Raw genomic sequence first — 25,718 nt, forward strand, 5'->3', positions numbered from 1 at the left:
CCTCACAGTTTTATTGGTCTAAAAAGCACTGTTCTGAATGGTCAGAGTGGAGCTGCTCTGATTGGTTGGTGACAATAAAGGCTGGCACAGATGGCATGAACATAGTGCAGGCAAGCATTTCTGTGTGGGGGGCAGAAAGCATAGCGCAAGATTTTCCCTGAAGTGCCCTTTGGTGTGATAGGACCCTGTACAGAAATGGCTCCAAGCCTCTAGTTGTTTTTTATTTTATTATTTGTTTTTAATTGAGCCCAGTTGAAACACTGAGAGCCCTTCTTAGGTATCTTCTTTCTCAGGGTCCACGATACGTATGTTAGGGTGGATGCAACAGAAGAGATTGTCTGTTGTTAGATAATGGGCTACTTATCTATAGTAATAAGAAAGAAGGCAGACTGTATGGACACAGATGAGGTGGAGGGTGTGGATGTTCTCTTTGGATCATTTCTCTTTTCTCATCATGGTGAGTGGGAAATGTTCTTTTTTCCAATTTGGTCAGGGATCTATTTGATGAGAGAGTACTTTGAGATACTGAAAATATCTTGAAACAAAGAACTTAGTATTTTGTTAAGGAAAGATGTGGAAGAACTTCTACCTTGATTGCTCCTTGGTAGAAGACTTGAAAAGCAAGTTGAGATTATAAAATAAAAGGTCGATGCAAAGAAGGATATAAGTTAAGCAAGATCACATCATGAAATCTGGGGAAGGCTATGATGAGAAAGGTAAAAACATTGAATCTTAACTCCAGTGCTGTTATATAACTGTAGTAAAGTTCTAAGAATATTAGTCATATCACTGAGATACTTTTTAAGACCAAAGTGATCTAATGGACAACAGTGTTGTTGGTGGTGAATCTACTTATTAAGAGGCAATATCAGAGTCTAATACTGCTGGAAAGAGATGATAGCTTGGAATAGATCTCAGGTTGTATTTTGAAAATGATATGGTAAGACTGGATCGACAACAAATTGGGTGTAGGGGAAAGATAATATTTTGACAACATTGCTCATGGATATTGAGCAATTTGACAAGATGGAGAGAATTGTTGCAGCTAGAAATAGTAACTTGTTTGAGATGACTTTCAGTTACTTAGGGACCATTTGTTTATTGAATCCTAATTATAAAACAGGTTCCTATATGAGATCTTGGCAGGGGCTGGTGATACCAAGGTGAAAATGGCAGGATCCTGCTGTCAAAACCATTACTAGTAGAGGTAAAAGAAAAGAATGTACACCAACATTCTGAGAAACTTGATGAATGCCTTATGAAGAGTACTGAAGGCTTTGAGAGATTTAAAAATTATTATGGAAATTATTAGACACTCAAAAATAGAGAAAATAGTATAATAAACTCTAGTGTACTCATCAACCTTATCAGTATTCTGTTGATCTTGCTTGGTGTGGGAGAGTAGAGAAGGGAGACATTGTTTCTGTTTGTACATCAGGAAGGACATCATGAAGCCTCTCCTATATGGAAAGGAAGAAAGAACATCAAAGTAAATTGTAGAGTTCTTGGTTCTGGGCTGTACCTGCTGGGCTTGCTGTGTAACTTTTTGTTGCTCATTTGATCTCTTTATTCTTTCCTTTCTCTGTTAAATGCGATTGTTACTCTACCTACATCAGGAAGTTGCAAGCTACAGGCCTCAGGTCAAATCCAGCCTGCTTGTGTACCAGTATTAAAGTTTTATTGGAACAAAACTACATCCGTCAGTTTGTTGTGTGTGTCTGCGTTTGTCATAGACTTAGAGTTGAGTTGTTGAGACAGAGAGGGTATGGTGAGAGAAGCCTAAAATATTTATTGTCTAACCCTTTACAAAATGCTTTCCAAATCCTATTCTGCATGATCTCTGAGATTCCTTTAGCTCAAATTAGTAATAATAGCTAATATTATTTGAGCATTTACTAAGAGCCAACACTGTTATTTTGTTTTGTATGTGGTAGCTCAATTAATTTCCCAAACTCGATCTTGTACATTCTGTTATTTCTGTAAATGAAACTAAGGTATAAGGTGGGCAAAGTTTCATAGTAATAAATACTGGATCCAGGCAATCTTTCTTTCAGCATCCATATCCTTAACAATAATGCTGCATTTTCTTTAGATTCACAGAACAAATACCTATATATGTAAAGTAGTTTATCCAATCATAGAATGAAAATTAATTCATAAATCAATGATTTGCACTCAAGTAAAATCCTATATTGTGATTACAGATGCATTGGCTTTAAGATGCTGACTAATCCTGAATGTACATTACAGCTGAAAAGTGTATGAAATTCAAATGTGCCTGGATAGAAAATTCTAGTGCATCATCATTTTCTCATGAAGCCTTACTGGATTTTTGAAAGCAAAACACTTTACTTAAAAAGTAAGTAAATATAAAATGATACAACACTAGGAGCCTATTATTGACCCTTATGGCAATATTTATCAGTTTTTAGGAGCCCATCTCTAGCATGTGACATGATTGATGAAAAAAGATTAGGAGGTAGGGCCCAAGGGTTTTAGTCCCAGTTCTTGCCCAACTAGCTTCTGTGCCCCTGCCTTGTCTGGCCATCATTTTTTTTTTTTAACTGCAAAATGAGGAGGTAGCTTATTTGAGGACTTCCTACAACTCAGAAATAGGATTGTATAATTTTTACGGGGTACATTCAGAGAAATAGATGAGGTAACAACAGTTTTGTTAAGTCAAATATTTAAGCTTCCTTTTTTTTCTCTCTATACACACATAAACACATGTACAGATATGTATAAACATAAACATAAGCCTCTACATATAATTATAAAATCAATGTGATTTATAGTTGTATTTGGTGTACAGGCATTTAACCATCTGTTCTTATATTTGTGTTTTTGTATTTGTTTGAGGGAATAGATAAAATCCCCCCCCCCCCGACCCAAAAACACAGTTATGTGGAAAGTGAGGCTTGATGAATTCCTTGACCTCTGTGATCTGGAAGCATATCTCATATTTTGTTGAGCAAAATTTGATTCATTGCTCAATTTGTTTGCCAGTTAAAAAGCAAACAGTATGCCTGAAGTCAGGGTTTTCTGTTTTGCACTGTTGTCTGGGATATTGATGTCAGACAAAATTGTAATTTAATTGTTTTGACATTTTGATCTGAATGATTCAGATAAGAAAGGTGATTTATCTTGCAGAGAGACCTGGTATTTTGAGCTCAGCATGGTTTTTCCCTAACTACTTGTTTATAAATGTGGTTTCAATTTTTAAAAAGTTAGGTTTTAATCATAATGGAAATGCAAGCTCTCAGTATTAATTACCAAAATGTGATTTGATAGGAATATATTACAGATATTTTATTTCATAGATATTTCAGGCATGAAAAAACTTTAGGAAAGCTATGAATCCTTTAAAGACAGATAATGAAAATTTATTCCATATTTTGACTTACTTTCATTGTCTGCAATAAAATGTTAAGTGTTTTCCATATTACAGATGGATTTTTGTCTTTTTAAAACCTTGACATTTAAAATTATTCATGAAATTCTTCAGTTTTAGGACTTACCTATTGGTAAATTTATAATTCTGCGTAATCTGTGCTCACTTATTCCTATGTAATGAATCCAGTTATCACTGGCGATAACATAATCTCAAATAATGCATTCCTAAATGTACTTTTGGATTCCTTATCTTTTTTACACTTAGAAACGAGAAGAAAAAAACACAAACCAGAAGCATTTTTATTTATTTATTTAAATACTAGAAGCCTGATGCACGAAGATTCGTGCTAGAATGGGCTTTCCTTTCCCTGGCTGCCAGCACCACCTTTCCACTCTGGCCCAGCCCCTTTCCACTCAGGCCCCGGAGCCACCTCTTTCCGCTCCAGCCCCGCCTTCCCACGCTGCCCAGAGGCTCTGAGAGACCGGGGGTGGAGCAGTGTCCCACCCCTGTCACTTGCGCCTGTGTATGCAAATTAACCACCATCTTTGTTGGGTTAATTTGCATATCACTCTTGATTGGCTGGTGGCATAGTGGAGGTACGGTCAATTTACATGTTTGTCTATTATTAGGTAAGATTTTTATTAAATTTATTGGGGTGACATTAGTCAACATGATCATATAAGTTTCAGGTATGGGTTTCTATGTTACAAAATCTATATATTACACCTGTGCCCACCACCACAAAGTCAGATCTTCTCCTGTCACCATATGTTAGGACCTTCTTCTCCCCCCACCCCCTTCCCTCTGGCAATACCTACACTGCTGTTTGTGTTCACTAATTTCAGTTTTATATCCCACATAAGAGTGAAATCATATGGTTCTTAGCTTTTCCTGACTGACGTATTTCACTTATCATGATGTTCTCAAGGTCTATCCAAGCTGTTACAAATGGCAGTATTTCATCCTTTTTTATGGCCGAGTAGTATTTCATTGTGTATATGTACCACATCTTCTTTATCTAGTCCTCTATTACAGGACACTTTGTTTCTACGTCTTGGCCACTATGAATAATGCTGCAGTGAACAGCATTGCAACCAAAAGAATAAATTACCTAGGAATAAACTTAACACAGTAAATGAAAGATCTGTATACTGAAAATAACAAAGCATTATTAAAAGAAATAGAAAAAGATACATCAAAATGGAAAAATATCCTATGTTCAGTGATTGGAAGAATCAACATAGTTAAAATGGCCATAATACCCAAAGCAATATACAGACTTACTGCAATCGCCATCAAAATCCCAATGTCATTTTTTAAAGAAATAGAACGATAAATCATCGGATTTGTATGGGACCATAAAAAACCCCGAATAGCCAAAGCAATCCTGAGAAAAAAGAACAAAGCTGGAGGTATCACTGCTACCCAACTTCAAATTATACTACAGAGCTATGATAATCAAAACAGTGTGGAATTGGCAGAGAAACAGACACACAGATCAATAGAACAGAAGAGAGCGCCCAGCTATAAAACTACATTTATATGGACAGATAATTTTAGACAAAGGAGCCAGAATCACACAATGGAGTAAAGATAGTCTCTTCAATAAATGGTGCTGGGAAAACTGGAAAGCCACATGCAAATGAATGAAACTGAATTACAGTTTGTCCCCATGTACAAAAATTAATTCAAAATGGATGAAAGACCTAAATATAAGACCTAAAACAATAAGTTACAAAGAAGAAAATTTAAGTACCAAACATATGGACCTTGGTCGTAGAGAACATTTTATGAACTTGATCCCAAAGGCAAAGGAAGTAAAGGCAGAAAAAGAAAAAGATTGGGACTATATCAAACTAAAAAGCTACTGCACAGCAAAAGAAACAGACAATAAAACAAAAAAAGAGGCAGCCAATGATTTGGGAGATGATATCTGCACTCCGACAAAGGTTTAATTTCCAATATATCTAAAGAACTCATAAAGCTCAACAACAAACGAACAGAAAACTCAGTCAGAAACACTTTTAAACAAATCATAATTTCTCTGTAATAGTTTGTGTGTGTGTGTGTGTGTGTGTGTGTGTTTATTTAACATGCTACTCAGTAACTTGACAACTTCCTGGGGCATCTCCTGGTTCTAAGAAGCTCTGGCACCATTAATTTCTTGAACAAAATCTGAAAGGTATTCCCCTCCAGGCTTCCGGACTTGAAGAGTGTAACCAAAGTAACCCCCGTCTGGTGCACCGGCAATACGTCTTTGAAATACGGGTCGTAGAAGTCAGCTTGAAATTTTTAATTACATTTAGGTGATGAAAGCATCCTTTATCCAACCTCCTCAAGTGATGTGAATCTGATTGAGAACGACTTAAGAAGCCTTATAGTCTTGGGCCATTTCCCTGAATTTAATTTCGCTGAATTCCCAGAAAACATTCCAAATAAGAACAAGGTATTTTCAAGCAAAATGGCTGCTAATTATGCAGGAAGCCTACTACTCTTGTGTGTGTGCATGTTTGTAAAAATGCCTCAAGGCTTTACTGTTTCTTGTGGAGGTGAGACTGTGTAAGTGATGTTTCCCAGGGAGGCTTTGGTTCCTAGAATAAGCCCTTTTCTAGTAAGTCACAGCTGAAGTCATACCGTGCTAGTGTTATCGGTGAAGGTGGAGTCCTTGGGATGCTGTGAGGAAAATAATTTCCTGAGGCCCCCAGGGAGGATGGGGTTTTGTGGAAAGCTTTATAGTTGATGTAAAATTAAGGGAGGTCCCCTAAAGAGTCTCATCTCTGTCTGTTTCTCCATGGAAGAAGTCCAATCTTGTCTTCAGTAGGGCCAGAATTAAGGCCACTACCCAGAATTTCTGCTCCTTATTATAGTCCAGTCCAGTATCTGGCTCGCTTAGCTTAGTAAATGTATGGGTCCATCAAGTCCAAAAGATTCATTCAGAATCTGTAGAGCTATTGAAAGAGAAAAGACCCAGATGAGCCCTCTTAATAGAAGACTGGGAGATATGAGGGATTAGATGCCTGGGATGAGAAAGGTGAGAAGAGACGGATATGTTTTAAAACAGAGTTGTCAGGTTTGAGGATTGTGGCGGGGGGGGGGGGGGGTAGAGAAACTGAAGGGTGTTTCTTTAGTTGGCTTTCTCAGATCCAGTGTCAAATAAAGGTGACATAGGAGGAACTTGCAGTGGACAGTGGCTAGGAAGAATGGTTATTTAGAATTCTAAGTATTTGCACTGATTTCATTCAGTAATCTTAGCTCAGTTGTAGTATCTGTGAGTGCTTCACCCTCAGAATAGGAATTGCTGATTTTTAAAGCACTTTAGGATTCTCAAATGAAGTGTACCACTGTCAGCTTCAAAGGTAGTCTCTTCATTTGGATACAGTTTCTTCACTTTGAAATGGGATTCACCTGGAGCTTTTCAAAGTGGCATTAGAGTTCATAATGACAACAAACGTATAGTTTATTCATGTTTCCAAAACCACCTGCATGTCATATCATATGTGCTCTATAGTTATGAAGCAATTTGAAAAAAAATTCCTTAATTTTTTGGAAAGTTGCCTTTACATTGTTAATGCGATACTGGCAACATTACTGAGATTAAAGTTCAGAGCTGCTTTACAGATGTTCTGACTTTATAGGGACATCTACGCATGCTAGAGCAAAATAAGAAAACAAAACCCAAAACTATCCCACCCCGCCAATGACATCCATAAATAATCCCCAACAAATGAGAGGATATACTCCAGTACATTCAAGAGTTATGGCATCTGGTATCGAACATAGAATAAAGCATAATGATAGCTACTTTTTTTTCAGATCATCAAAGCCCTAAATGTGTTTTCCTCTGGGATCAGGAAGATAAAGAATTCAAAGTTTAATTTTGTGTTTGGTTAGCAGTTTTGTTTGTGTATAAAAGCAGTGTGGGGAAAATGGGAATATTTAGCATTCTGTTTTTAAAAATACATTTTTGTTGATTTCAGAGAGGAAGGGAGAGGGAGAGAGAAACATCCTATATAATAAAAGCCTGATATGCTAAGTGTTCAGTCGTCTGGTCGTCCGTTCAACAAATCCAAGTGTAATATGCTAATGATATGTTAAGGCCGCTCAACTACTCGCTATGACGTGCACTGACCACCAGGGGACAGACAATCCACCAGTTGACCAGTTGCTATGACATGTACTGACCACCTGGGGGCAAATGCTTTGACTGGTAGGTTAGCTTGCTGCTGGAGTCCGCTCGATCAAGACTGAGTGAAATGGGCTGGACACGCCCTGGAGCCCTCCCGTGGCCCCTCCCCGGCTGGCCAACCTCCCTCATCCCTATCCGGCCCCAATCATGCACTGGTGGGGTCCCTCGGGTTGGCCTGCACCCTCTCGTAATCCGGGCTGAGGGACTACCCCCACTCCGAATGCACGAATTTCGTTCACTGGGTCTCTAGTCTATATATATAAAAGCCTAAGTGACCTATCAACAGATCAACTGGTTGCTATGGCATGCACTGACCACCAGTGGGCAGATGCTCAACACAGGAGCTGTCCCCTGGTGGTCAATGTGCTCCCACAGCGGGAGCACCACTCAGCTGACCAACAGGCACCAGACGTAGGGCTCATGGCTGGCCGCCACAGCCTGGAGGCCACAGCCTGGAGGCCGCAGCCCGGAGACCGTAGTGGAGGGGCAGCGAGCCTACTGAGTGACAGTGAGCCTACTGAGTGGCAGCAGCAGGCACAGCGGGGCCAGGGTGAGCAGGAGCGGCAGGCAGGAGTGGCAGGCGGCATTGTGCTGCTGGTTTTGGCTCAATCCCCACAGACGCACTGAGGGACCCCAGCATCCATGCACCAGGCCTCTGGTCAGTGATAAGAAAGAATCATTGATCCACTGCCTCCTGCATGTCCCGCACTGGGGATCAAGCCCGAAACCCAGGCATATGGCCTGACCAGGAATCAAACCTTGATCTTCTGGCTTCATAGGTCAACACGCAATCACTGAGCCACTCTGGCTGGGCCAGCATTTATTCTTATTTGAAGAAGTTTGGATGGAAAGATCCAAGTGATATAGGTCAATCATTTAAGACTTGTTTACTTATTGTGCCATTTTCTGATAGTGAAGCACAACTATTTAAATATAGAGTATACTGCTCCTACTGCAATGGAAACTAAAGAGAAAATAAACAAATGGGACTACATCAAAATAAAAGCCTTTGCACAGCAAAGGAAACCATCAACAAAACAACAAGAAAGCCCACTGCATGGGAGAACATATTTGCCAATGTTATCACTGATAAGGGTTTAATCTCCAACATTTACAGGGAACTCATACAACTTAACCAAAGGGAGATAAACAATCCAATCAAAACATGGGCAACGGACCTAAATAGGTACTTTTTGAAAGAAGACAGAAGAAGGCCAAGAGACATGAAAATATGCTCAAAGTCACTAATTATCTGAGAGATGCAAATCAAAATGACAATGCGGTACCATCTCATACCTGTCAGAATGGCTATCATCAACAAACCAACAAACGACAAATGTTGGTGAGGATTCGGAGAAAAAGGAACCCTTTTGCACTGCTGGTGGGAATGCGGACTGGTGAAGCCACTGTGGAGAACAGTATGAAGTTTCCTCAAAAAACTAAAAATGGAACTCCCATTTGACCAAGAATCTAGAATATATCCCAAGAAGCTAGAAACACCAATCAGAAAGGATATATGCACTCCTATGTTCATAGCAGCACAATTCACCATCGCTAAGATTTGGAAACAGCCTAAGTGCCCATCAACAGATGAGTGGATTAAAAAACTGTGGTACATCTACACCAGTGATGGGCAACCTTTTGAGCTTGGTGTGTCAAACTTTGCCAAAAAACTGAGCATAACTCGGGTAGTGTGTCACTTTGAATAATGAAAAACATTATTTCGTGATATTTATAGTTTAAATAACATAAATGTATAATTGTTATATATAATTGTACTTAATAAACCAAAAACTAAATATTTAACTTACCTGCTTAGTGACTTCTTTGTTCATCCGTCAGTTGGTTTCTTTTGTTGGTCTTGATATTATTTAGCTTGTGTGGGGTGCCATGAACTAAGATAAGTGAGGGGGAGGGGGAATTCTTTAACTAACCTGCCTATTAGTGACTTTTTTGTTGCTGAATTTCATTGGCTAAATCTTCAATTGAAGGTTGGTATTTTGTACACTTCAGGCCCAAGCAAGCGCTACTAACTTCATCTGTCAATCTGTTTCTTTTGTTGGTTTTGATATTATTTAATGCTGAGAATAAGGCCTCACAAAAGTATGTAGAGGGGAAAATTGTGAGTAAAGCCATTGCTATATTTTTCAGGGTGCTAAAAGTATCTGGTAGTCGGTTCCAGGCACTCCAAATTTCCTGTTCCTAGTGGCACTCCTCTTGATTCTCCAAGCGGCACCTTTCCAGATTCTCAAGCTTTGACCTCAAGTCGACAAACACCTGAGCCCAGATACTGTCTTGAAATTCTGCAAGTTGCATCTCCAAATCATCAATTTGCATCCATTGGAAACCATTTAATTCCAAACTACTGTAGACTACTACATCAGGATACTTAATTATTTTCATGGTCTGTTCTAGACTTCTAAATTGACTAAATCTATCACTAAACTGGTCAAGTAATGAGTCTAAAACATGCTGGTACTTCATATGCAAGAGTTCCATTTCATTTTGTACAGCTGCACTGGCCTTCTCAAAATACTTTGTTACTCGAGAAAAATACTTATAAGTTTTAGTTTCTACATCTCGCTTGAAAATTTTAACTTTACTTTCAAAAGCTTTTATGTATCCAAACATAACGTCAATACTTTTGCCAAAACCTTGTAACTTTAAGTTCAGTTCACTAATATGAACAGAGAGATCTGTAAAAAACATCAGGGTGTTGACCCACTTATCATCATTAAGCTGAGGAAAGTTTCCCAGATCCTTATCATCAAGAAATACCTTAATTTCTTCAAAGCACTCCACAAAGCGCTCAAGAACTTTGCCTCGGCTCAGCCATCTTACATTATTGTACATCAGCAGTCCACTGTAGGTGGAATGAACCTCCAGTAAAAGTGCCGAAAATTCTCGCTTGTGAAGGGGGTGAGCAGCTATTAAATTAACTATTTTTGTAACAACTGACATTAAGTCGTTTAAGTCGGTGAATCCTGCCTTGGCACATAAAGCCTCCTGATGGATAATACAATGAAAAGGCACAATCGATGTCCAATAGCTTCTGTAAACAATTTGACAAATCCGACTTTTCCCCCCACCATATTTGGTGCCCCATCTGTCGTCACTGACACACCTTTAGAGATATCAATGCTTAGGTCACAAAATGTTTGTATAACAACCTTACATATTTCGCTTCCTGATTTACTTGTTGGCACTGATACTAACTTTATCAACTCTTCTCTCATTGTGAGACCATCAGAATATCGACCAATAATGGCCAACTGAGCATGTGATGTGACATCAGTAGTTTCATCAAGAGAGATCGAAAAATATTTACACTTCCTTATGTCTCTCTTTAATTGATGTTGTACGTTTGTGTTCAGTCTCATTATTCGGTCTTTTATGATATTTCTACTGAGTGGTAACTCAGATATTCTCTTAATAATTGCATCTTTATTCTGCATATCGTGAAATAGAACTGGTGCACATCTTAGGAGAGTTTCTTTAATAAATTCTCCCTCACTGAGCGCTTTTCCATGCTGAGCTATGGAGTGAGCAATGCTCAAACTTGCAGATGTTAAATTTGTAGCGCCTTTCATAAATTTAAGGATGGAATTAGATTGGCTCTTATAAAGGTGTAGCTGCCTGGAAATGTATTCCTTCCTTTCATCCTCACTTTTTTCCAAGAGCTGGGAATGATTACTTTCAAAATGTCTATTTATATTCCATGTTCTGCTTACTACCGTTTCAGTACATAGAACGCAAAATGATCTGCCATTTTTTTCTATAAAGCCATACATCTCGGTCCATGTCTCTTGAAAGGGTCGGCCACTGCTACTACCACTTCCTTTACTTAACCTTAGTTTTTTATTTTTTGGGTTCTCCATCAGGGGGGCAGTGACAGAAGATAGAATTATAGATAGCTTGTTAGGCCTGCAGGCAATTAGGGGTTAACTAGCCTAACTAACCACAAAATGGTGCATATAACTGTCTTTTAGGAAAGGGCAGGGTTAATAAGCAGAAATAGGGGTTAATAAGGATGCACAACAGTAATAGTGGTGAAATGGAGTCTGCACTATGGAGCAAGATGGTGTTCCTTATGTGAATTAAAATGGCTTCCGCTATTTCTAATGGCGGGAAACGGCACCCATAGCACGCCATAAACCCTCGCCTCTCCCAGCCTCCCCCTCACTTATCTCAGTAATGATGGATTAGAAATCCATGACACCCCAGAACAGTAGATAATGGTTGCTGTGGTTAACTGGTATTTGGTTACTGGTAATGGCAGGGCCCCCAGAGATGCGTCCCCCACTGCGTTCAGCTGCTCCCTGCTCTACCGGCGGAAGTGAGGGCAAAGATCCCGGCTTAACCAGAAGTCCCAGAACTAGACGATCTGTGCCGGACTTCTGTTGTTTTGGCCTACAGACCTCCGGCACAGAGTGTCTAATAGGGGAGGATGAAACATTTGCGACTAGAGTCTTGGAGTTAGACTCTTAACTCCAAGACTCTAGTCACAAATGTTTCATCCTCCACAGCAGCAAATGTTTCATCCTCGGCATGCGGCCGCCTCAGCGGCCACGTGTCATCAGAAATGGCTACGTGTGTCTGTGCTGACACGCGTGTCATAGGTTCGCCATCACTGATCTGCACAATGGAATACTATGCTGCAGTAAAAAAGAAGGAATTCTTACCATTTGCAACAGCATGGATGGAACTGGAGAGCATTATGCTAAGTGAAATAAGCCAGTCAGAGAAAGATAAATATCACATGATCTCCCTCATTTGTGGAATATAATGAACAACATAAACTGATGAACAAAAACAGATCTAGAGACAGAGAAGCATCGATCAGACTGTCAAACCTCAGAGGGAAGGTAGGGGCGGTGGGGGTAAGGGAGAGAGATCAACCAAAGGACTTGTATGCATGCATATAAGCCTAACCAATGGACACAGACAACGGGGGGGTAAGGGCATGAGTGGGGGAGGGTTGGGTTCAATGGGGGTATGAGGACACATATGTAATACCTTAATCAATAAAGAAATTAAAAAATAAAAATAGTATTACTCTAATTCTTATTACATTAAATTCAAAATGAGTTTCAGCGAGCATTTTTTTAAAAAACACACACACAAACATTTTGTGTACAAACATTTTTTTCTAATTAAAACAATAGTCATTGCAGAATATTCAGAAAGCCTAGAAATGTATAAATAAATAGAAAAATGTACTATCTAGAGTTGCCCTTTAAAATTTCACCATTTTTCTTCTGATTTTTTCTATTTTGTTTTTTCCTTATATTTTTAGATTATACCAGAAATTGTGACATTCTGCTTTTTCAACATAACATATATAGAATGTTTTAAATATTATTTTAAACTTTATCATGACTGCATGATATACCTCACTTGACCAAAATAAACCTAACTATTTCTCTGTTGTTGGACATTAAGTTACTTGCATAACTATTACAATTTTAAATTAATGCAAGTTTGTTTTGTTGAGTTTTTCCTCTTCAATTGAGCAAGTTTATTGAAAAGACTCTTTTTAAGATTAGATTTTTTCATTGCTCCTTTCATCCTCTCAATTACATGCTAGCTAATTCCTGGAATTTTTCCTTCCCCATTCTTTGTAATATGAAACACTCATTGTTGTTCCCTGCTGGTATGCCAACTTTAGCTTAGTTGTTATGGCTGTATTGCAGTTGTACAAAGTATATATGTCTCCTTTCACTAAGTTACCATGAACCTCAATAGGATATCTTCATTCAGCTGGAGAGCCATGAATATACTTGAGAGAATATATACAAAGGACCTAATTAGAATGTAAGGAATTAAATACTCCTTATTCACTATACAGTTTACATTTTTTTGCTACTATCTAGCATTTACATCAGCTATATGCAAAATGAAGTGTTTTATGCCAATAATAATACCAATGGCTATACTAATTATTGATTTTTAATGTATAATTTATTTTTTACTAGAAGCCTGGTGCACGAAATTCGTGCATGGCAGGGGTTGTCCCTCAGCCCAGCCTGTACCCTCTCCAATCTGGGACTCCTGGAGGGATGTCCGACTGCCCGTTTAGGCCCGATCCCAAACGGGCAGTCGGACATCCCTCTCACAATCCAGGACTAATGGCTCCCAACTGCTCGCCTGCCTGCCTTCCTGATTGCCCCTAACCGCTTCTGCCTGCCAGCCTGATCACCCCCTAACCACTCCGCTGCCAGCCTGGTTGATGCTTAACTGCTCCTCTGCCAGCCTGTTTGCCCCCAACTTCCCTCCTCTGCCAGCCTGGTCACCCCTAACTGCCCTCTCCTGCAGGGTTGATCACCTCCAACTGCCCTCCCTTGCAAGCCTGGTCCCTCTCAACTGCCCTCCCTTGCAGGCCTGGTCCCTCACAACTGCCCTCCCTTGCAGGCCGGGTGCCTCACAACTGCCCTCTCCTGCTGGCCATCTTGTAGTGGCCATCTTGTGTCCACATGGGGACAGGATCTTTGACCACATGGGGGCAGCTATATTGTGTGTTGCAGTGATGATCAATCTGTATATTACTCTTTTATTAGATAGGATAGAGGCCTGGTGCACGGGTGGGGGCCAACTGGTTTGCCCTGAAGGGTGTCACAGATAAGGGTGGGGGTTCCCCTGGGGTGTGGGGCGGCCTGAGCGAGGGGCCTGTGGTGGTTTGCAGGCCGGCCACGCCTCCTCGCAACCCAAGGGGAGGCCCAGGTATCTGGAATTTATTTTCCTTCTACAATTGAAACTTTGTAGCCTGGGGCGGCAGCCATTTCTGGGGCGGCAGCTATTTCTGTGGCAGTTAATTCACCTTCTACAATTGAAACTTTGTAGCCTTAAGCGGGTGAGCCCGGCCAGGGTGTGCGGAAAGCTTTGCTTCCCCTGTTGCCGCCGGCAACCCTGGCTGGCCTGCTCTCTCAAGCTCCATTCTGCTGACATTTCTGTTTGAATTTGTTTACCTTCTATAATTGAAACTTTGTAGCTTGAGTGGAGGCTTAGGCCTGCAACGGCTATGGAAAGCTTGGCTTGCTCTGTTACTTTGGGAAACCTTGCTCTCTGTGGCTGTAGCCATCTTGGATTGGGGTTAATTTGCATACTCGCCCTGATTGGCTGGTGGGTGTGGCTTGGCTGGTGGGCGTGGCTTATGTAGCGGAGTGATGGTTAATTTGCATATTACCATTTTATTAGAGAGGATTGATCTCAAGAGTACAACAAGAGTTTGTCAGTATCATAAACATTCTATTGGCTATTTGGTTCATATCTGAGTTTAATAATTATATTTTTTTCAATACATTTTATTGTTTTGTAGGAAAAGATGGATAGTGTTGAGGACAAGATTATTGAAATGCTTGTTTTTCAGATTCCTTGATAAGGATGTGTGGATTTTTTCCTGGTTTAAGATCTTTGTATTTATATTGGAAAGAATACTGCTACTTTGTGCCAAAGTAGATTGCTATTCAAATGAATATGTATATTTTTGGGAAATTTTCCTAAACATTTTTTTCTGCAAGCTCTATGGTAATTATTTTGAAAAAACTTTGTGAAATAAAATTTAATTGAATGTTGAAATTATTTTTGGAAGTAGTCACAAAATATGTTTATAAATCAAGGTTTACATTTTTTGATGTTATTAGAGTTTCTCTTCCACATTTATCTTATATCCTATATAATAAAAACCTAATATGCTAAGTGTCCGGTCATCCATTCAACCAATCAAAACATAATATGCTAATGATATGCTAAGGCTGCTCAACCACTCACTATGACCTGCACTGACAACCAGGGGGCAGACGCTCCAACTGGCAGGTTAGCTTGCTGTTGGGGTCTGGCCTATCGGGACTGAGCGAGATGGGCCAGACATGCCCTTGAGCTCTCTCGCAGTACCTCCCCGGCTAGCCAACCTCCCGTGTCTCTCCCCAGCTCCAATTGTGCACCAGTAGGGTCCCTCGGCCTGGCCTCCACCCTCTTTCAATCCAGGACCCCTCAGGGATGTAGGAGAGCCAATTTTGGCCTGATCCCACAGGCCAGGCTAAGGGACCCCACTAGTGCACAAATTTGTGCACCGGGCCTCTAGTACTTAAATAATTCTAAGACGATATTCTCTGTGTGTATGTGTACGCATGTATGTGTGTATGTGTGAGTTTTGTTCTTCAAATATCTCTGTTAAAATTAGTTTAAAGAATGAATAGCTAATCTGCCACTATGTACTATGAATGTCACATCTCATTAAAAGAATAATTTGAGGTGGAAATAATGATGCATCCCCTATTTTCCAAATGGAAATCAAATCAGAATTTGTTACCAATTTGTTTTCATAAATCTACTAACATCGTAATTAAACTTTCTTTTCCTATGTTTTTTTTAGTTAATTTAATAATAGAGTAATTCTCAAAATATTTAACAAATATCCATTACTATGGACACTTTTAAAGATTTTTTAGGAACAGAAATAGAAGTACTATGAAAATCAATGAAAAGTTCCTAAGATGAAATGGAAAAATCTTCAGTATTGTATATGTTTCTCTATGTGAAATGGCCGTTGCTCTGAAAAATAAAGATAGATCTGGAGTCAAAATTGACAAGTCTGTATCATTTAGAGAGTGTTGGGAGAGAGTTGTCAGGATATACTCCTTGGAGTTAGGAGTTAATTGCTCTCATGGCACACTCTTGAATTGAAAGAAAGAAAAGGTGAAAGGACCCTTTAGAACAACACACAATGAAGTTAGCTAAAATGAGCCAAACAGATTACAGAGTTAGATTTATGAAATTAAGTTTTTGTTTTCCTTTTAATTGTTTGATTGATTTGTAACAGAGAGATACTTGTAGACTCTAGTTTATAAAAATGGTAATTCAATAATCCCAATTCACTGTTTTGTCATATAGTTATAAAGCTATGTGTGAACAGTCTATGTATCTCTGGGCTTTAATTAGCCATGAGAACATGCAGAGCTTAAAGTGAAAGTAATTGTTCAGCCTCTGATAACTTGGGCAGAGAGAATCACCTTCTTTAGATGAATGCCACATAAAACAGACTGTTGTACAGAACACATAGGAAAGTACAGTTTTGTTGCTGGGTCTGGAAGGAGAGATTTACAGATTTTTGTGAGATCCTGCAGAGAATCCAGCAAAATCTGCATTACAGCACATTATCTCCGTGGGGAAGAGCCAGCAGGACTGTTTGTGGTTCTCAACTGTCTCTGCTCTGTATGCACTTGTCCTACTCTGTAAAAAGTCTTCCACTTTCTGGAAACAGGAGCAAAACTGAAAGGAAAGGACAAAAGGTTAATGGAAAATATCAACTACATGAGAAGGACCTCATAGTCAAGCTTGGCAAGAAGACTGGAAGTCAAGTTGAAGGGTGGTTAGATAAGCTGATATGATTTGGCATACGTTTTCTTTAAATTTCCAGTTAGTTTTATGTAGCTACCAGTATGCACTGGTATTGTATGGTGGTTTTATTTCTATTTTTTAAAAAAATGTGTCTTTATTGTTCAGAGTATTACGGATGCCCTCCCCCTTTCTTTCCACTCATTGCCCCCTTCCACCTGGCTCCCACCCCACCCCCGGCCTGCATATACTCTTTATTTTAAGAAATAGCTATCAAATTGGAAGGGGAGAAAACCATTAGGTTGAGTAAAGAATACCTGATTTGCAGGTTTATTTGAAGGCTTTTTGTGTAATAATACTAAATACTAAATTTAATGGTACAGTTTAATATCTCCCTCCATTTTTTTAAATTTTGTACTCAGATTTTTATTTTATTCATTTATTTTTAATTTAATAAATCTTTATTGTTCAGATTATTACAATTGTTCCTCTTTTCCCCCCCATAGCTCCCCTCTACCAGGTTCCTACCCCACCCTCTGCTCTTACCTCCCCTCCACTGTCCTCATCCATAGTTGTACACTTTTTTGTCCAGTCTCTTCCCACACCCCCACTCCCATTTTCCCCCAAGAATTGTCAGTCCACTCCCTTTCTATGCCCCTGATTCTATTATATTCACCAGTTTATCTGTTCATCAGATATTTTATTTCCTTGGTTTTCAGATTCACTTGTTGATAGATACGTATTCGTTGTTCATAATTTTTATCTATATGTTTTTCTTCTTCTTCCTCTTCTTAAAGAATACCTTTCAGCATTTCATATAATTCTGGTTTGGTGGTGATGAACTCCTTTAGCTTTTTCTTATCTGTGAAGCTCTTTATCTGACCTTCAATTCTGAATGATAGCTTTGCTGGGTAGAGTAATCTTAGTTGTAGTTTCTTACTATACATCACTTTGAATATTTCTTGCCATTCCCATCTGGCCTGCATAGTTTCTGTTGAGAAATCACCTGACAATCATATGGGTGCTCCCTTGTAGGTAACTAACTGTTTTTCTCTTGCTGCTTTTAATATTCTCTCTTTGTCTTTTGCTCTTGGCATTTTAATTATGATGTGTCTTGGTGTGGTCCTCTTTGGATTCCTTTTGTTTGGGGTTCTGTGTGCTTCCTGGACTTGTAAGTCTATTTCTTTCACCAGGTGGGGGAAGTTTTCAGTCACTATTTCTTCAAATAGGTTTTCAGTATCTTGCTCTCTCTCTTCTTCTGGTACGCTTGAAGTTGTCCCAGAGGCTTCTTACACTATCTTCAACTTTTTGGATTCTTTTTTCTTTTTGCTTTTCTGGTTGAGTGTTTTTTGTTTCTTTGTATTCCAAATCTTTGACTTGATTCTTGCAATCCTCTAGTCTACTTTTATGTCTCTGTATAATATTTTTTATTTCAGTCAGCGTATGCTTAATTTCAAGTTGATCCTTTTTCTTTTCCTCGAGGGTCTGGCTAAATTTATCAGCCTTTTCTAGGAAATTCTTGAAAAACCTTATAACCGTGGTTTTGAACTCTATATCCAGTCATTTACTTTCCTCCATTTCCTTCATTTGTGACCTGCCTCTTTGTCTCTGCATTTTGGCTGCTTCCCTGAGTTGATGGAATGGCTTTGTGTGCTAGGTGTCCTAGCAGGGCCCAGTGGCACAGCCTCCCCAGTTACCTGAGGTGGACACTCTTGGTGTGCCCCTTTGTGGGCTGTGTGTGCAGTCTTGTTCTAGTTAAGCCTAGATTGTTGTTAGTATCACTGGAGGGAGTTGACCTCCAGGCCAGTTGGCTGTGAGGATCAGCTGTGTCTCCGCTGGGAGAGCTTCTGTGCTCAGCTTGGATGGGGCGGAGTCTCAGGGTGGAACAGAGAGCCTTGGTTTCCTGTCAGCTCCGCCCTCCGAGGCCCCTGTGTCTCAGTGTCCCTCGGAAATGGCTGCACGCACCTCTGAGAGAAGGCTGCCCTCGAGTTTTTCCCGCTGCCAGACAGTCCAGTTTCTCCCCAAATGAGTCTGGATACTCAAAGTCTCACCCGGAACTGGATTTCAGTGCAGTCTGGAGGTTTTGTTTTCCTCCTGAACAAGACAGCTATTCGCGCGGCCCTCTTCGCGCGCCACGCGTAAGCCAGCTGCGTATTCAGCTGCCCGCCCTTTCCACGCATGTGGGTCTCCGCACTTCTGTCCTCCACAGCTCCTCTGGGTCTCAGTGTACTTTTATCTTTCCTTTTAGTTGTAGAATTTCCACTCATCCCGCTTTCTGGTGGTTCTGGACGATGTCCACTCTGTCTTCCAGTTGCAGTTTTGAAATTGTTGTGTGAGGCTGCAGTATAGGTGTTTACCTATGCCGCCATCTTGGTTTCTCTCTGTAGTCAGAATTTTAATTTACTTTCTCTCTTAAGCACCTGTTTATAAAGAACTAGATGTGACTAAAGAATGCAGTTGATTAAGAAATAAATTTAAAAGTAATCACTAAAGCTTAGAAGGCCAATTTTGGAAATTATGAAGCTGATATGTATGGGTAGAAAAAATAAGGAATTCCAGAAAACTGAATATTTCTGAGTTATAATATTTCTTGGTTTTAACCTTTATTATTTTCTTGATTTAGACCTTATTGTCTTTAGTTTGTAGGCTGATTCCACAAACTAATGTTCAAGTCCTTTATAAGTATTTTATATTTAAAGTATGTGAGACCGTAGTGCCGTATTCTAACCTATATCTGTAACAACTTTTAGTTTAAAGTTAAACAGTGATTAGTTTTATAGTAGAAGGACTTTACCCATAAGTTAAACTATGAAATAATGTTAAGGTTAGTTGTTAGATTCTTTATTTGGGTGTGATTTTACCCTAATATCTTATATTTACTTATTGTAATTTCTGGAATTTTTGAGGGGAGACAAATCTGTCTTGTCATTATGCCATACACATTGTCTTAAGGAAGAAACTTATTTCTGCTTCACATAGTGGTAGGGTAGTTTATAAGCTTCAAACAATTTTTAAAAATAAAATTGTTGCAATTATGTTTTCATTTGACAGAATTTGTCGAATATAATAACCAGTCACTCCAGGATTTTAATGCATTAAAGTCAGTTAAATGGAATGTTGGGTTTTGACAAAATTACAAGTAAATGTTAAATTAGATTATTGTATAGATTATTTTATTGGATTAACTGTCATTTTCAAGTAGATAATACTTTAAGATAGACTATTATTGTTATCAGAGAATTGCACTGGTGGAATTTCTCCATTGCCAGTGGGAGTGGGATTCTCGGGATGCCGCTGAAATAAGAATTTCCAGAGGTCCCCATGGGCGTATGAGATGTGGTAGAAAGCTTTACTTGTGAGAAGTCATATCCCTCAGTTTCAAAAATCCTATTTCTCTTAAACCAGTCCAGGAAAATGTGCAGCTGGGGCTTCAGTAGAGCTAGAAGCAAAGCCAGTGTCCAGAGTTTCCATCCATGGTGGAGTTGAGGCCGGCACAGCATCAGGCTAATCGCAGCCCATGAGTCCACTGTGCGTGGGTCCACATGGCTGTGGGTGTGAGAGCACACCCCCTGCAACAAGAGTCCCAAGAGAGCAAGAGGGCCAAGAGAGGAAACGCCCTTTGTGGAGGAGCTTATGTAGCTCAGATTTCATACACTTGCAATAGCCACGCCTATTCTGGCTAATGACCTGCTCCCAGGTGTGACTGACAGATAATCACCTTTTCCTGTCACCTAGGCTTTACTGGGCATGGGTCTATTCTCTCTTTGTCCAGTCCCTTACCCGAGGATCTGCAGGGAACAGACCCGGAGAATGTTAACCTGCAGCCTCCTGGCACAGATGTCATGCCCATATTATCGGGCCTTCCCTTTGTTCCTTTCCTGTTAATTATAACAGTATCATTATGATTCACTTTCCAAGTGAATATGTTACATGAGATATCAAAGTATTGCTGATATTTTCCTTCTTGTAATAATTAGAATAAATTCTTATAGAATATAAAGGAAGAAGTGATCACACTGTCATATTTAAGCATTTTACAATATTTATTGAGCAGTGCTTTATTTATAAAGATCTAAGAAACCTTGGTATCTTGCTTCAGGAAAAGTGCTTTAATGATTAAAAGGTATTGATGATTTTGAAATTTATCTTTTCTCAAACGAAAAACTTTTTCTTGAAGAATCCTTACATTAAAGAGATTGGGCATATGTTTCTTAAAAATAATTGTTCAAGTAATTGATCTTAAAAAAAGTAATTTTACACAGTTGAACTGTAAAACTCTTATCTTCACATGTCAACACAATTAATAAAATTTGCTAGTGATCCTTTCCCAAACAGGAACTGTTTTTCATTCACCATTGCATCCCTAAGTCCAGCACAAGTGTCTGTCTAGTTCACAGTACATATTCAGTGATGTTTACTGAATGAGTTTCAGCATTTTATCTCACAGAGGCTGACTTGTCACTATTTAATCAAGCTAAGATACCAAATTTGTTATATAATCCATTGAAAGTTCAAACAAATTTAAATGTTTCCAAATACAGTTGCTAATTATATTTGAATTACTGTGCTTTTCTGCGTGAGGAGTAATCATTTGAATAAAAAATCAGGTGTCTGAAATACAATGCACTTTTCCTTCTAATACTTTTCCTATATTACGTCAATTTTCTGTGCATAGCAAATATCTGTTTCTGATATCAGTCTTTTATTTTGGATAGTTCTTCAATATTTTCCTTCTGCTTATTAATGTATACTCAACTTTATTTCTTGTAGTCTTATGCCCTAATGCCTAAAAAAATGCATGCACTTTTTTCCTTTTATTTTTATTTCAATTTTTTCACTTTTCTTGAGTACTTCCACTGCTCAATCTGTAGTATATGTGCCTGTTTGTGTGTGTATTTGTAGAGATAAGATTGCTATAACAAAGACACCGAAAACTGACATTGGGTTGAATAAGATAGAAGCTTATTTTTCCACAAATCGATGGTACGGTAATCCAGGCTGTCAAAGTGGTTAGCCTCACAAGGTTACTAGTCCCAAGGTTATTTTATCTTAGATGTTGTCCCTGTGTGCAAGGTTAAATCTGAATCACTGCCATGTCTGCATTCTAGTTTTAGAAAAGGGAAGAAAGGGCAGAAGTACAAGGCACACAATTTCCTTTTAAGCAACTGGCCAACATTTTGACATTCCGTTGGTTAGAACTTTGTCACATGACTACATATGACTTCAAGGAAGCTGGGAAGGGCAGTCTCTATAAGATGTCCATTCATTCAGCTTAAATTCTGTTTCTATAAAGCAAGGGTAAAATGGATTTAGGTGGCCACTACTAATTTTCAAATTGCACTTATATTATACCAGAGACCCAGTGCACGAAATTTGTGCACTGGGGGGGGGGGGTGGCCCTCAGCCTGGCCTGCACCCTCTCCAATCTGGGACCCCTCGGGAGGTTTCTGACTGCCGGTTTAGGCCCGATCCCACAGGAATTGGGTCTAAACCGGCAGTTGGACATCCCTCTCACAATCCGGGACTGCTGGCTCCTAACCACTCGCCTGTCTGCCTGCCTGCCTGATTGTTCTTAACCACTCTGCCTGCCAGCCTGATAACCTCCTAACTGCTCCCCTGCCAGCCTGATTGACACCTAACTGCTCCCCTTCTGGCCCGATTGTTCCCAACTGCCCTCCTCTGCCGGCCCAATCGCCCCCAACTGCCCTCCCCTGCAGGCCTGGTCACCCCTGACTGCTCTCCTCTGCTGGCCATCTTGTGACAACATGGGGGTGACCATCTTGTGATGATGTGGGGGCGGCCATCTTGTGGCAGCCATCTTGTGATGATGTGGGGGTGGCCATCTTGTGGCAGTCATCTTATGATGTGGGGGTGGCCATCTTGTGATGACATGGGGGTGGCCATCTTGTGGTGGCCATCTTGTGATGCAAGGGCATGAGGGTCAATTTGCATATTACCTCTTTATTATATAGGATTATGCTAGTTGGTAGTCTTGTTTCATTTGTCCTATGGGGCAATTAAGAAAAGCATCAAGGGAAGGACACAGCAATAATTTTTTGTGTGGAATGTGTCTGCTGTGACCTAGCAGCATGGTGTTTTAAACATACTAGTAAGACTCCCAATGAGGAAGGTAAATCTTAGGAAACATTCATTTTGTTTAAGATGTGGGTGAGCCCATGTAAGGACTTGCCTTTTAGCATCAATCTCAATAGAATTTGGTTTGGAGGGGTTATATTAAGGGAGATTGGGTTTCATACACAGGGCATCTGAGTATTTAATTGTTAAACAATAATTTTTCTTAATGTTACGGTTACTGATATAATTTTTCATTTTCTTTCACAGAACTTTGGTGAACTCTAATTCCCAATGATGCTTTCAGTATATAGTCCATTGTCTGTAACGTCTTAGATTAATGAATTCAGAACTTATTAGAATGTTTTTTTTCTTTGTGATTTATATATTCCATCTGGGAATGCAAGGCTTTTCACATGAAAGCACTGTGGAACTCACTGCATTGTAGAAGCCCATGGAATTCATGGACTCTGTGTATTGCTGGTGGGAGCCTAAAATATCAATCATTTGGAGAGCAATTTGTTAATATTTATGAAACTTATGAATGCATTTACCTCTTAATACAGCATTTCTATTTCTATATGTATACTTGGACGTGAGACATGATGTATTTATAAGGTTGCTTGTTGTGATATTGTTTATAATAGTAACGATTGGAAACATCCTGAATAACCATCAGTTAGGGACTGGTTAAATTAACAACTTAATTTTTAAAAAAATGGAATACTGTGTAGCTATATAAAATGATGAAGCTGTTTAAATATTGAAATGGGATAAAAAAGAAGGAACTTTTACCAATTGCAACAGCATGGATGGAACTGGAGAGCATTATGCTAAGTGAAATAAGCTAGTTGGAGAAAGATAAATATCACATGATCTCACTCATATGTGGGATATAATGATCAACATAATTTGATGAACAAGAATAGATCCAGAGACAAATGGCGGGGGGGGGGGTGCGTTAGAGAGCAACCAAAGACTTGTATGCATGCATATTAGCATAACCAATGGACACAGACACTGGGGTGGTGGGGGCATGTCTGGGGTGGGAATGGTTGGAGGGGGGGGGTGTCAATTGTGGATAAAAGAGACATATGTAAAACTTTATACAATAAGTAAATTAAAAAATAAATATTGAAATGAAAAACTCTATGATTTAGTATGATGTGAAAAAAAAAGTTCAGAAAAATATTATGTGATAAGACTCCCGTGTAAAAAGGGAATATGATAACATATATTCATATGTGTTTGTAAGTACCTAAAATATCTCCCACAAAATTACAAATGAATATGGTGGAACCAAAACATTTTTATTTAGGGATTACGCTCTAAGAAATCTCTTAGGAATCTTAATTTTATCCTTATGAAATTGCCGTTTTTGAGAATCAGGATTTATTTTCTACTATCTATCTTCTGGCACATTCAGTGGTCACATCTGTACTTCATGAGAAAATTCTGAGTTAGAATTTGTCTGGAACTGAGGAATTGAAATCATTCGTGTAAGGCAGCCAGGCGCTCTTACTGTCTCTCCATCTATCTTAGCCTTCAGTTAGTTCTTAATCATGTTTATTATACCTTGTCCAGTTTGAAGATCATTCTGTTTGATAGAAGTAAATAGGAATTGAATAGTTTCATTTTCAGTATCATTTGTTTCCATTCATTCAGCAAGTGTTTATTGACCCACTAAGTACACAGCATTGCTCAGGATGCTTGAGGAAAAGGCCCTGGAAACCAGACTTGTCCTCAGAGAGTACCAGTGTGCGTGTGTGTATGCGTTTGGGGGGGATTAGTGAGAATCACAGAAAGAGGGAGGCATCACAAAATTCCATTTATAGTGTTTCTCTTTGTTTTCAGTTTTTAAGATCTCTTTGTTTCTTTGCTTTAGTGTATTTATGATTTTATTAAACTTGAGGACAACATCATTGTTTTCTGCCAACCATCTTAATCTCAGCCTACACCACTAAGCATGCGTTGTATCTCACAGAGATATGAATCCCAAGTGTTGTTCAGAACCAGATGTTCCCTTCCCATATTTGTGTTTACGTATTTTCCTATATCACTACCTTCAATGGATAGGATAAATGAAAATATCAACTTAGGTTGAATCCTATAATTTTCCACCTAGGACTGTATAAATTTTTAAAAAATTTTTTTCTGACAGAAGCATGAATGTGGCCCAGTATAAAGGGCATAGTCTTTGGAATTAGAGGGATTTGTGTCCAAAGGCCGCCAATTCCTCCTCCAGTTAGCCCTCAGATATTCCCTGTGTTTGTTAAAAACTTCAAACCTAAATATCCAAATTTGCAAAATGGGGCTAATAATACTTATCTTGGTGAACTTTCCTTTATCTCCTACTGTTTGCCCTGCCCTGCTGGTCAACTTGAATCAGTAGATCTGGTTAGTGATTGAGGATTGTTACTGCGTTTGATCTCAGCCATAAGGCAGAGAGGCTACAGGATTGTTGAATTTTGAAAACCTTAGGGCATGAGTGTTGGGGGGGTAAGGGGGGAAGTGGGGGGGGGTAAGTACGCATATGTAATACCTTAATCAATAAAGAAATTAAAAAAAAAAGAAAATACAATTTTCTGCTTAACTAAGTCAACTCTACAAAGGACTTTTGAGTTCTATACTCACTTTTCAGTGTCAAGTGCCATAATCACATGTTATTTTCTCCTCTGGCTAATAGTAAGAGTCACCTGACTTTCTAAATGAAACCTTTTCTTCCTGTGAACT

At 39.2% G+C, this 25,718-nt stretch overlaps 1 protein-coding gene across 2 annotated transcripts in view; it reads left to right on the top strand.

Annotated features, from left to right (window-relative positions):
• NAALADL2 (N-acetylated alpha-linked acidic dipeptidase like 2) overlaps positions 1-25,718 on the top strand; it is a 1,181,205-nt gene that overhangs the window by 3,774 nt on the left and 1,151,713 nt on the right. The gene's annotated exons all lie outside the window — the stretch shown is intronic.

This window comes from Cnephaeus nilssonii, assembly GCF_951640355.1.
Source record: "Cnephaeus nilssonii genome assembly, chromosome: 3".
Lineage (NCBI taxonomy): Eukaryota > Metazoa > Chordata > Mammalia > Chiroptera > Vespertilionidae > Cnephaeus > Cnephaeus nilssonii.